Genomic DNA, 10,556 nt, shown 5'->3' with positions numbered 1-10,556 from the left:
TGCAGGTTTTTAGCCCAAGGGGTGGCTGTGGGGGAGGGGTCAGGAGTGGGGGAGGGGTCAGGGACAGAGTGAGGGTTATGAGCTGTGGACCACAATTTGAGAATACGGCTTACATCTTCCTCCAAGTTCTCCTAAGTTTCTGTTCTCCCTTCCTCATTGGCCACATCTGTCACTGTCCCAGTCCCTTCCCCTCCATGGCACCTCACCCTGCTCCTGCCTTTCCCCCAAGATCAGGAGTAAGGCAAAGATGTCTGCTCTCACTACCTCCATTCATTGTGGTGGACGTTCTAGCTTATGCAATAAGGCAAGACAAAGAGGTAAAATTGTTCTGTGTTTTCTGAGAATCTGTATTTATGTATTTGGCATTCATCACATGGCAATTGTATTGACTTTTTTTTTTTTTTTTTAATTGCATTCTTGATGCTCTGGCACTTGTGGCCTTGCTGACTGGGAAGAGATGGCCCCTCCCAAGGCTAGCCTATTCTTAGATCTAGGGAAAAGCCTCCTAGCATGCCTTTCATATGCAAACTAACCCATGAGACCCATACTCTAAAACACTACTTTTATCTAATTCTCACACACCAATCCAGTATTTCCTCTGCCCTGAGTCAACCCTGTCCTAGGTGCCAGACAACTAAAGATAGCACTTGTAACCCAAGGCCCATTCAAATTAGTCAAACTAGCCAATCCTAAACTGGTTCCTCTTCCTTTTCTTGTCTTGCCAGGGGAAAACATAATAAAGGCTGTGATCTATGCCTTCCGCTTGGTCTTGCTTCTGCCTCCTCTAGTGTTTCCCCAGGTGGCCCTCTATGGCATGGCATTTTCCTTCTCTGCAAGAAATGTCAGTTATAAAAACCTTTCAGTGTCATTACCCTCCCTGTGTCATCACTCAGTCTCCTGTATAAATTAAAACTCTGTGAGTATAAGAATTGAGCCAAAAGGCATCCAGATTGAAAAGGAAGAAATAAAAACTCTTTATTCACAGATGACTTGGTGCTTTATGTAGCCAATCCAATGGAATCAACAAAAAAACCTACTAGAACTATAAGTGACTTAAGCAAGTTCACAGGAATCAAGAGCAATACACAGAAATCAATTGTTTTCTATATACTAATGACAAAAAATGGAAGTCAAATGAAAACACTATCACTTACAATAGCTACAAAAATATGAAATATTTAGGGGTGCCTGGGTGGCTCACTCGGTTAGGTGTCTGACTTTGGCTCAAGTCATGATCTCACAGTTGGTGAGTTCAAGCCCTGCGTTGGGCTCTGAAATGACAGCTCAGAACCTAGAACCTGCTTCAGATTCTTTGTCTCCCTCTCTCTCTGCCCCTCCCTCGCCCACACTCTGTTTTTCTCTTCAAAATAAATAAACATTAAAAAATATTTTTTAAAAATATTAGGGGCGCCTGGGTGGCTCAGTTGGTTGAGCATTTGACTTCAGCTCAGGTCATGATCTTGCCGTTCATGGGTTCGGGACCTGTATCGGGCTCTGTGCTGACAGCTTGGAGCCTGGAGCCCGCTTTGGATTCTGTCTCCTTCTCTCTCTGTTCCTCACCTGCTCACACTGTGTTCTGTCTCTCAAAAACAAATAAACATTAAAAAATGTTTAGGGGCGCCTGGGTGGCGCAGTCGGTTAAGCGTCCGACTTCAGCCAGGTCACGATCTCACGGTCCGTGAGTTCGAGCCCCGCGTCAGGCTCTGGGCTGATGGCTCAGAGCCTGGAGCCTGTTTCCGATTCTGTGTCTCCCTCTCTCTCTGCCCCTCCCCCGTTCATGCTCTGTCTCTCTCTGTCCCCAAAAAAATAAATAAAAAACGTTGAAAAAAAAATTTAAAAAAAAAATTTTTTTTTAAAAATATGAAATACTTATAACAGAATATGTGCAAGATCCGAACAGAACTAGAAAACATTACTGAGATAAATTAAAGATTGACGAATGGAGATTTCCTACATAAGTATGAACAGTATCAATGCTGTTCAGAAGTCAGTTCTCTCCAAATTAATATGTAAATATAACACAATCTCAGTCATAGTCCCAGTAAGCTGTTTTGTAGAAATTGGCAAGCAATTCTAAAATTCCTATAGAAATTCAAAGTACTTAGTACTTAGAATTCCTATAGAAATTCATAATACTCAAAGTGCTATCTCTAGTTGTCTGAAATTGAAGAACAAAAACGGAGGATTTATGTTACCTGACTTTAAGACTTACTGTAAAACTACTGTAGTCAAGATATATTAGTGTCAAGACAAATAGGTCAATGGAACTGAAACAAGTACGGAAAGAGACCCATGATTATGTGGTCAATTTATTTCTAACAAGATGCAAAGACAATTCAGTGGAGAAATTATAGTCTTTTGAACAACTGGTACTGGAACAACTGGAAATTTATATAAAAAAAATGAACTTCATATTTTGTTTTTGTTTTTATTTTTTTTAATGTTTACTTATTTCTGAGACAGAGACAGAGCATGAGTGGGGGAGGGGCAGGGAGTGAGGGAGACACAGAATCCAAAGTAGGCTCCAGGCTCTGAGCTGTCAGCACAGAGCCTGATGCAGGGCTTGAACTCACAAACCGTGAGATCATGACCTGAGCCGAAGTCGGTTGTTCAACCGAATGAGCCACCCAGATGCCCCTCATATTTTGTACTATATACAAAAATTAAATCAAAATGAATCATAAGCCTAAATTTAAGTCCTAAAATTATGTAACTCAAGAAAAAAAAAATAGGAGAAAATCTGTGACTTAGGTGCAGATTTCTCAATTCAACACCAAAAGCATTGAAGAAAATACTGTTCGGGGCGCCTGAGTAGCTCAGTCAGTTAGATGTCTTGATTTGGGTCAGGTCATGATCTCAGGGTCATGGGGTCTTGCTCTGCCCTGAGTGCAGAGCCTGCTTGGGATTCTCTCTCTCTCCCTCCCCCTCTGCCCCTCCACTGTTCACTAGTGCACACCCTCTCTCTTTCTAAAAAATTAAAATTAAGTTAAAAAACAAAAATCATAATGAGATACATTCTATATCTGTTAAATGGCTAAAATTGAAAGATCAGTCATACTGTTGGCAAGGATGTGGAGCAACTGGGAATGTAAAGAGGTACAACTGTTTGAGTCACTCCTTAAAAAGTGAAACATATACCTACTACCTATACATATACATGTACCACATACACATACCACTGACAGGTATCACTGTGTTGACCACCAGCAGCAGCAGCACATGGGGCTTGTGAAAATGAGAAGTCTCAGGCCCCAGTCCAGCCTGTTGAAGTTTGAGAACCACTGCTCCTGGGCAAGGACACTGACTTTCAGGACCTGCCTTGTCTGTTACCTTTACTTTTCATGGCAATCCTGTGAGATGAAGAAATTTTATTCCCACCCATCAGAGGAAGAAACTAAGGTTCAGACAGGTCACCTCACTCACTCTAGTTCCCTCTACTGGGGCGGCCTTGACTTGGACAATGCTCAGATCTGTGTGCCTTGGGTGCTTGGCGCTTTCCAATATGATTACCCTTCTTCCCAGCTCAGCCAGTAGATTAACCTCTGCCATGTCCCCTCTCCTCCCACAGCTCTTCTAGAGAAAGCCATTCATCAGCGCTTCATTCATCTGGATGCTTGTCAAGGTCTGGGGAAACAAAGGCAACAGAATGTGAGCATGAGGTAAGGCAGGAAGATGACAATGGTTCCCTGAAGGACAGGGAAGGAGGAGAAACCAGGAGCCAGATCTTGGTCTCTACCCTTCCCCATGAACTGCCTGGTGTCACTGCTGACAACAGCACTGTTTATTTACTTCCTCCTGTTTTCTATCCAGAGGACAGGGCCCAGAGAGGGTTTCTCCTGCCCTGGTTGGGGGCAGGCATGCAGTGAGCCCTCCAGGAATTAGGACCCAGCTGGGAAGGGAAGACTCACCCGTGTGAAGCAAGGAGAGGGAGGCCACAAAGTCAATGCTGAAACAGGTGGGGATGACATCTCCCACTTACTGGGTGCTGGGTGTTTTGCTTATTTGCTGTATTCTTGATGCTTTGACAGGTGGAGCCTCACTGACCAGGGAGAGACTGCCCCTCTCAGTGCTGGCCAGTTCCCAGAGATGGCAAAGACTTGCCCAGGAGCACACCTTTCATATGCAAACCAACCAGTCCAGAGCCCAGTCCAGAGCCCGTACTCCAAACCACCTCTTCCATCTGGCTCTTCTGCTCCAGGAGGGCAATATTCCTCTACCCCATTCTCCCCAGGGCAGCCCCTAATCTGCAGAATCCGCTGAAATTATTCCCACTGGCCAATCTTAAACCAGCTTAACCTGCTTTGCCTTGTCTTTTCCACAGACACTAGATAAAGGCTCCTGCCCGTGTTTTCCCTTCACTTCCTCTGCTTCCTGACCGACCTTGGTGTCTCCCGATGCAGCCCTGCATGAGATTCCATGCCTCTGGGATCTAGGGATCAGTGAGTATAAATTCTTACCTCATGACAGTAATTTCTGTGCCTTTGTGTCTTACCATATCTGATTCAAACAAATCCAAATAAAATTTTATATATATATATGTATATATATATATACACACATATATATAAAATTATATATACACACACACATATATATATACATATATATATATATATATATATATATATATACACATATATGTTAAATGTTTATTTATTTTTGAAAGAGGGAGAGAGAGGGCCAGCAGGGGAGGGGCAGAGAGAGAGAGGGAGACAAAGAATCTGAAGCAGGCTCCAGGCTCTGAGCTGTTAGCACAGAGCCGGAAGCAGGGCTCGAACTCAGGAACCGCGAGATCATGATCTGAGCTGAAGTTGGCAGCTTAACTATCTGAACCACCCAGACGCCCCTAAAATTACATTTTATTTTATTTTATTTTATTTTATTTTTTCAACGTTTATTTATTTTTGGGACAGAGAGAGACAGAGCATGAATGGCGGAGGGGCAGAGAGAGAGGGAGACACAGAATCGGAAACAGGCTCCAGGCTCTGAGCCATCAGCCCAGAGCCTGATGCGGGGCTCGAACTCACAGACCGCGAGATCGTGACCTGGCTGAAGTTGGATGCTTAACCGACTGCGCCACCCAGGCGCCCCTAAAATTACATTTTAAAGTAGGAGTTAACTCTCCCCGTAGGCAGGGTCTGTTATGGTCCTCATTTTACAAGAGGAAACTGAGGTCCTGAGTAAGGTTGTGAACATCACTTAAGGTCACATTGCCACTGAATACCTGCTGTGATGTTGGGTCTGTGGCTCTGCTCCCCCCACTTCCCCATGCAGTGACAACCGTCAACAGTCCTCTGGGCCACATCAGCACCCAAGGGTTCCCTTTTCTGTGTTGTCTTCCTGCTACACAGGGAGATGCTTGAGGACTGACCGGGGCATGGAGCTTTGGGTCCTTGGCACCTGGCATAGTGCACGGGGCAGTCAGTGCCGACTGGTGTGAATGGAAGGAACACAGAGGTGGGTGTCAGGTGATGACGATCCATGTAGCTTTCCAGTCAGTGTGCAGTGTTTTCTGTCTTACCCCATTCTGTCCTCCCTCAGACCCTCTAAGGGAGGTAGCTGTTATCCCCACTTTACAGATGAGAAGACTGAGGCTTGGGGAAGGGAAGGCATTTGCCCAGCAGTCTGACCCAGGGGCTGCCTTCTGTGGAGTCTGCCACTGTCACATTCACAAGTTTCATTTGTCATGTGACCGAGACTTCCTCACCTGTCAGCCTCCTCCTCATGGCCGCTGGCTGCATTCCAGCTCCTGAGCAATGTGACAAATGCCAACAGAGCCTCTCAGAGGTGAGAGCAGAGGGCTGAGGACTGGGAGGCACCGGCTGACTCCTGACCTTGCTGTGCTCCCAGCTTGAGGGAGGAGGAAGGATACTCTCAGAGGTGACCCTTGTCGCCCTTCCCCTCTGTGTCACAAACAGCTCTCCAGAAGCCCCGATTCATAGCATTTGCCAGTTTCCATGGTGCAAGAACTCCCACAGTATGGAGTTAGCTACCTCTGTGTGGACCAAATGTTTGCATCCCCACTGGATCCCCCAAATTCCCATGTTGAAGCCCTAAGCACCAGTAGGGCTGTATTCAGAGGTGGGGCCCCTAAGGAAATAACCAAGGTTAATGAGTCATGGGGGTGGAGGGCTGATCCTATAGGACTAGTATCTTTACAGAAAGTGGCGTCAGAGTGCTGCTGTCTCTGTCTCCACACGCACCTGCTGAGGGAAGGCCTTGTGAACACATAGCAAGATGGCGCCGCCTACAAGCTACAGGCGGTGACCTCAGGACACAACCTACCCTGCCAAACCTTGATCTTGGACTTCCCGCACTCCTGAACTGAGAGAAATTCCTGCTATTTAAGTCACCCGGTCTGTGGCATTTCATCATGGCAGCCCGAGCAGACTAATACAACTCCCGATGTGAAGTCACTGAATTTGAGCCAAGAAGAAATGCACAGCGGCAGGTGCTTCTACGTTATTCCCACCATGCAGATGCAACAGCATAAATAACGTCAAGAGCATAGATAATAGTAATACGTGGTAAACTATGTAGGCAGAGATGAGCTTTCTTCCTTTTTAATATAATTTATTGTAAGGTTGTATTTTTCTTTTTTTTTTTAGGTTTATGTATGTATGTATTTATTTATTTACAGTGCTGGGGGGGAGGGGCAGAGAGAGAGGGAGAGAGAGAGAATCTCATTAGGCTCCACACAGTTAGCAGTGTGGAACCCCATACGGGGCTCAAACTCATGAATTTTGAGATCATGACCTGAGCAGAAACCATGAGTTGGAGGCATAACTGACTGAGCTACTCAGGTGCCCCAGGTTATATTTTTTTCTTGATTAAAAATTAAGAAAACATTTTTAAATGTTTATTTTTGAGAGAGAGAGAGAGACAGCACGAGTGGAAGAGGGGCAGAGAGAGAGAGAGAGAGGGGGACACAGAATCCGAAGCAGGCTCCAGGCTCTGAGCCGTTAGCACAGAGCCTGACTCAGGGCTCAAACTCATGAACCGTGAGATCATGACCTGGGCCAAAGTTGGCGGCTTAAGTGACTGAGTCACCCAGGCACCCCTTGATTAAAAATGTTTTATTGTGTTAATGCATACTTAACAAAAACTTACCATTTTAGCCATTTTTAAGTATACAGTTCAGTGGCATTAGGTACATTTATACTGTTGTACACATATTTAATATTTAACAGTGGCTGTGTTGAGAAAGGGCTCACAACATTCCCCCAAATTAACAATCAGCTCCAGTACGTTTCCCTCTGTGGGATCCCCTTTATCCATGGTCATCAGGTGGCTTAGCAAATTCAGAAGAAAAATCCAGGAAATGCTTTTGTTGATGTGCATTTCACAGAATTCAAATTTAAGGTGAATTATCACGGACACATAGTCCTCCTCCTTTTTTCCTTCCTTTATATGAAATATGTTTTTAGTGGCCTGAGCTGAGCACATTCTTACAAGGCCTGAACTGGCCAACGGATCTCAGCTGAGGCCACACTTTGGTTCATGTCGGCCTCAAACTTCATGTCATTCACTGCGTGTCACTGGCCCCTGGTACTGATGTGTTTTTGGTTTGAAAGTGTTTTGCTGTGGACGGGTTGTGCCCCCTCTGAAGGCTCTAGGGAAGGATCCTTCCCGCCTCTCCCAGTTTCTGGAGCTCAAAGCGGGCTTCGGGGTCCTGGGCCCGTTGAGGCACCATGCAGTCTCTCCCTCCCATGTCTGCCTTCCAGCGTGACGATTGGCTTCCCTATATTCCCTGTTCAGATGCAGAGTGGCTGCCGGCCCTGGTGGCCCTGGTCTTTCACTGGAGCATAATTACTGTGATAAAGTGGTTACCAGTGCATCTTGGACAACACAAGCTGGGATGAGGGTGAGACCCGGGAGACCCGAGAGAGGGAGTTTGCATCTGAGAAGAGTGAGTGTGGGTGGTGACCCCCATAAGGACCCCAGGTGGAAGAGGCTTCTCCAGAGTCTGGGGGTAATAGCTGCAAACGGCTCCCAGGCACACACCCTGTCACGGGCCTTTATTAACTCGTGGTGTCTATAGACATGTAATTATTCGGTGCCAGCAAAAGGCCAGAGTACAACCAGAGCCCTGTGCCTTATGTCTAAATATTTAAGTTATCATAACTTGGTAAATAATATCTCTCTGCCTTGAGAAGTATGCCTTCATAATACAAAATTGAGAAATGTGTTTTTATGCAAATGACAGTTAGCAAAACAAAGATAGCTGAACTGATTATTATTACAGGAGCCTGGATGTTCTGTTTTGGGTTGGCGATATTTGCAGATTTTTAAAGATGTAGGGGTGCCTGGGTGGCTCAGTCAATTAAGCATCTTACTTCGGCTCAGGTCATGATCTCACAGTTCATGGGTTCAAGCCCTGTATGGGGCTCTGTGGAGCCTGGAGCCTGCTTCAGATTCTGTGTCTTCCTCTCTCTCTGCCACTCCCCTGCTCATGCCCTCTGTCTCTCAAAAATAAGTAAACATTAAAAAAAAATTAAAGAGAACTACTGGGACCTCATCAAAATAAAAAGCTTCTGCACAGCGAAGGAAACAATCAACAAAACCAAAGGCAACCGACAGAATGGGAGAAGATATTTGCAAATGACATATTAGATAAAGGGTTAGTAAAAATCTATAAAGAAGTTATCAAACTCAACACCCAAAAAACAAATAATCCAGTGAAGAAATAGGCAGAAGACATGAATAGACACTTCTCCAAAGAAGACATCCAGATGGCCAACCGACACATGAAAAAATGCTCAACATCACTCATCATCAGGGAAATACAAATCAAAACCACAATGAGATACCACCTCACACCTGTCAGAATGTCTAACATTAACAACTCAGGCAACAACAGATGTTGGCGAGGATGTGGAGAAAGAGGGTCTCTTTTGCATTGTTGGTGGGAATGCAAGCTGGTGCAGGCACTCTGGAAAACAGTATGGAGGTTTCTCAAAAAACTAAAAATAGAACTACCCTACGACCCAACAATTGCACTACTAGACATTTATCTACAGCATACAGGTGTGCTGTTTCAAAGGGATATCTGCACCCCCATTTTTTTAGCAGCACTATCAACAATAGCCAAAGTATGGAAAGAGCCCAAATGTCCATCTATGGATGAATGGATAAAGAAAATGTCATATACAATGGAGTATCACTCAGCAATCAAAAAGAATGAAATCTTGCCATTTGCAACTACATGGATGGAACTGGAGGGTATTATGCTAAGTGAAATTAGTCAGAGAAAGACAAAAATCATATGACTTCACTCATATGAGGACTTTAAGAGACAAAACAGATGAACATAAGGGAAGGGAAATAAAAATAATATAAAAACAGGGAGGGGGACAAAACAGAAGAGACTCATAAATATGGAGAACAAACTGAGGGTTACCGGAGGGGTTGTGGGAGGGGGGATGGGCTAAATGGGTAAGGGGCACTAAGGAATCTACTCCGGAAATCATTGTTGCACTATATGCTAACTAATTTGGATGTAGATTTTAAGAAATAAAAAATAAAATTAAAAAAAATTAAAGACATGGAATTCTTATGTATTATCTGTTTATGTAGTCAAATTTATTTTTTAACTTTTCTCAGTAAAGTCACTAAACACATTATAATCACTATTGTCATATAATTTGTTTTGTATGGGTAGTAATGCCAAATTAGGCAACCTTTTTTGAATCATTGTAGTTCTGTGGTTGTGTTGTTTTATCAATTCTAAAATTTTTTTTAACGTTTCTTTTTGAGACAGAGAGAGACAGAGCATGAGCAGAGGAGGGGAGAGAGAGAGAGAGAGGGAGACACAGAATCCAAAGCAGGCTCCAGGCTCTGAGCTGTCAGCACAGAGCCCGACGTGGGGCTCTAACTCAGGAGCTGTGAAATCATGACCTGAGCTGAAGTTGGACACCCAACCGACTAAGCCACCCAGGTGTCCCTGTTTTATCAATTCTAGTTGGAGAAAACTTCTCTCTGCTGAGGCAGCAATCAATACCATTCTTAAAGCAATACTCAGATTTGGAAATGTCATACATTTTACCCAACATATTCATGTGCTTGGAGGGGATCACATGTCACAAGTTATCTTTGTTATAGATAATACTACAAAATATTTTAGTTTTATGATGTAAATTGTTATCACATTATGATTTTAACCACGTTTTATACTTTTATTTTATTTTAGAGAGAGAGAGAGCATAAGATGGGGAGAGGGATAGAGGGGGAGAGAAAGAGAGAGAGAGACAGAGAATCTCAAGCAGGCTCCACACTCAGTGGAGATGTGGGGCTAATTCCCGGGACCCTGGGATCTTGACCTGAGCCAAATCAAGCGTCAGTCACTCAACCAACTAAGACACCCAGGCACCCCTTAACCACATTTTAAATCAACTTTGGTAGCTCACTTCATGTATATGTCAAACTCATATATATTTTATACCCATATATATATATATGTAATGTGTATACATGTACATATGCATATATATAGGTATGTACTAAGAATTTCTGCAGTTGCCGTCTGCACCTGTTAGGCATAGCATGCTAACCTGTGA

At 44.1% G+C, this 10,556-nt stretch overlaps 1 long non-coding RNA gene across 1 annotated transcript; it reads left to right on the top strand.

Annotated features, from left to right (window-relative positions):
• The first annotated feature begins 3,814 nt into the window (after positions 1–3,814).
• LOC147572926 (uncharacterized) lies at positions 3,815–5,446 on the top strand. The gene is made up of 3 exons (XR_015245416.1): positions 3,815–3,955; positions 4,322–4,439; positions 5,352–5,446. It is a non-coding gene; the product is annotated as an uncharacterized LOC147572926 (long non-coding RNA).
• Positions 5,447–10,556: the final 5,110 nt, after the last annotated feature.

Source organism: Puma concolor, chromosome E3 (assembly GCF_028749965.1).
Source record: "Puma concolor isolate L17-30 chromosome E3, mPumCon1.1.hap2, whole genome shotgun sequence".
NCBI classification, from domain to species: Eukaryota; Metazoa; Chordata; class Mammalia; order Carnivora; family Felidae; genus Puma; species Puma concolor.
The sequence above is the reverse complement of the archived record's forward strand: the minus strand, read 5'-3'. Positions and strand labels throughout refer to the sequence as shown.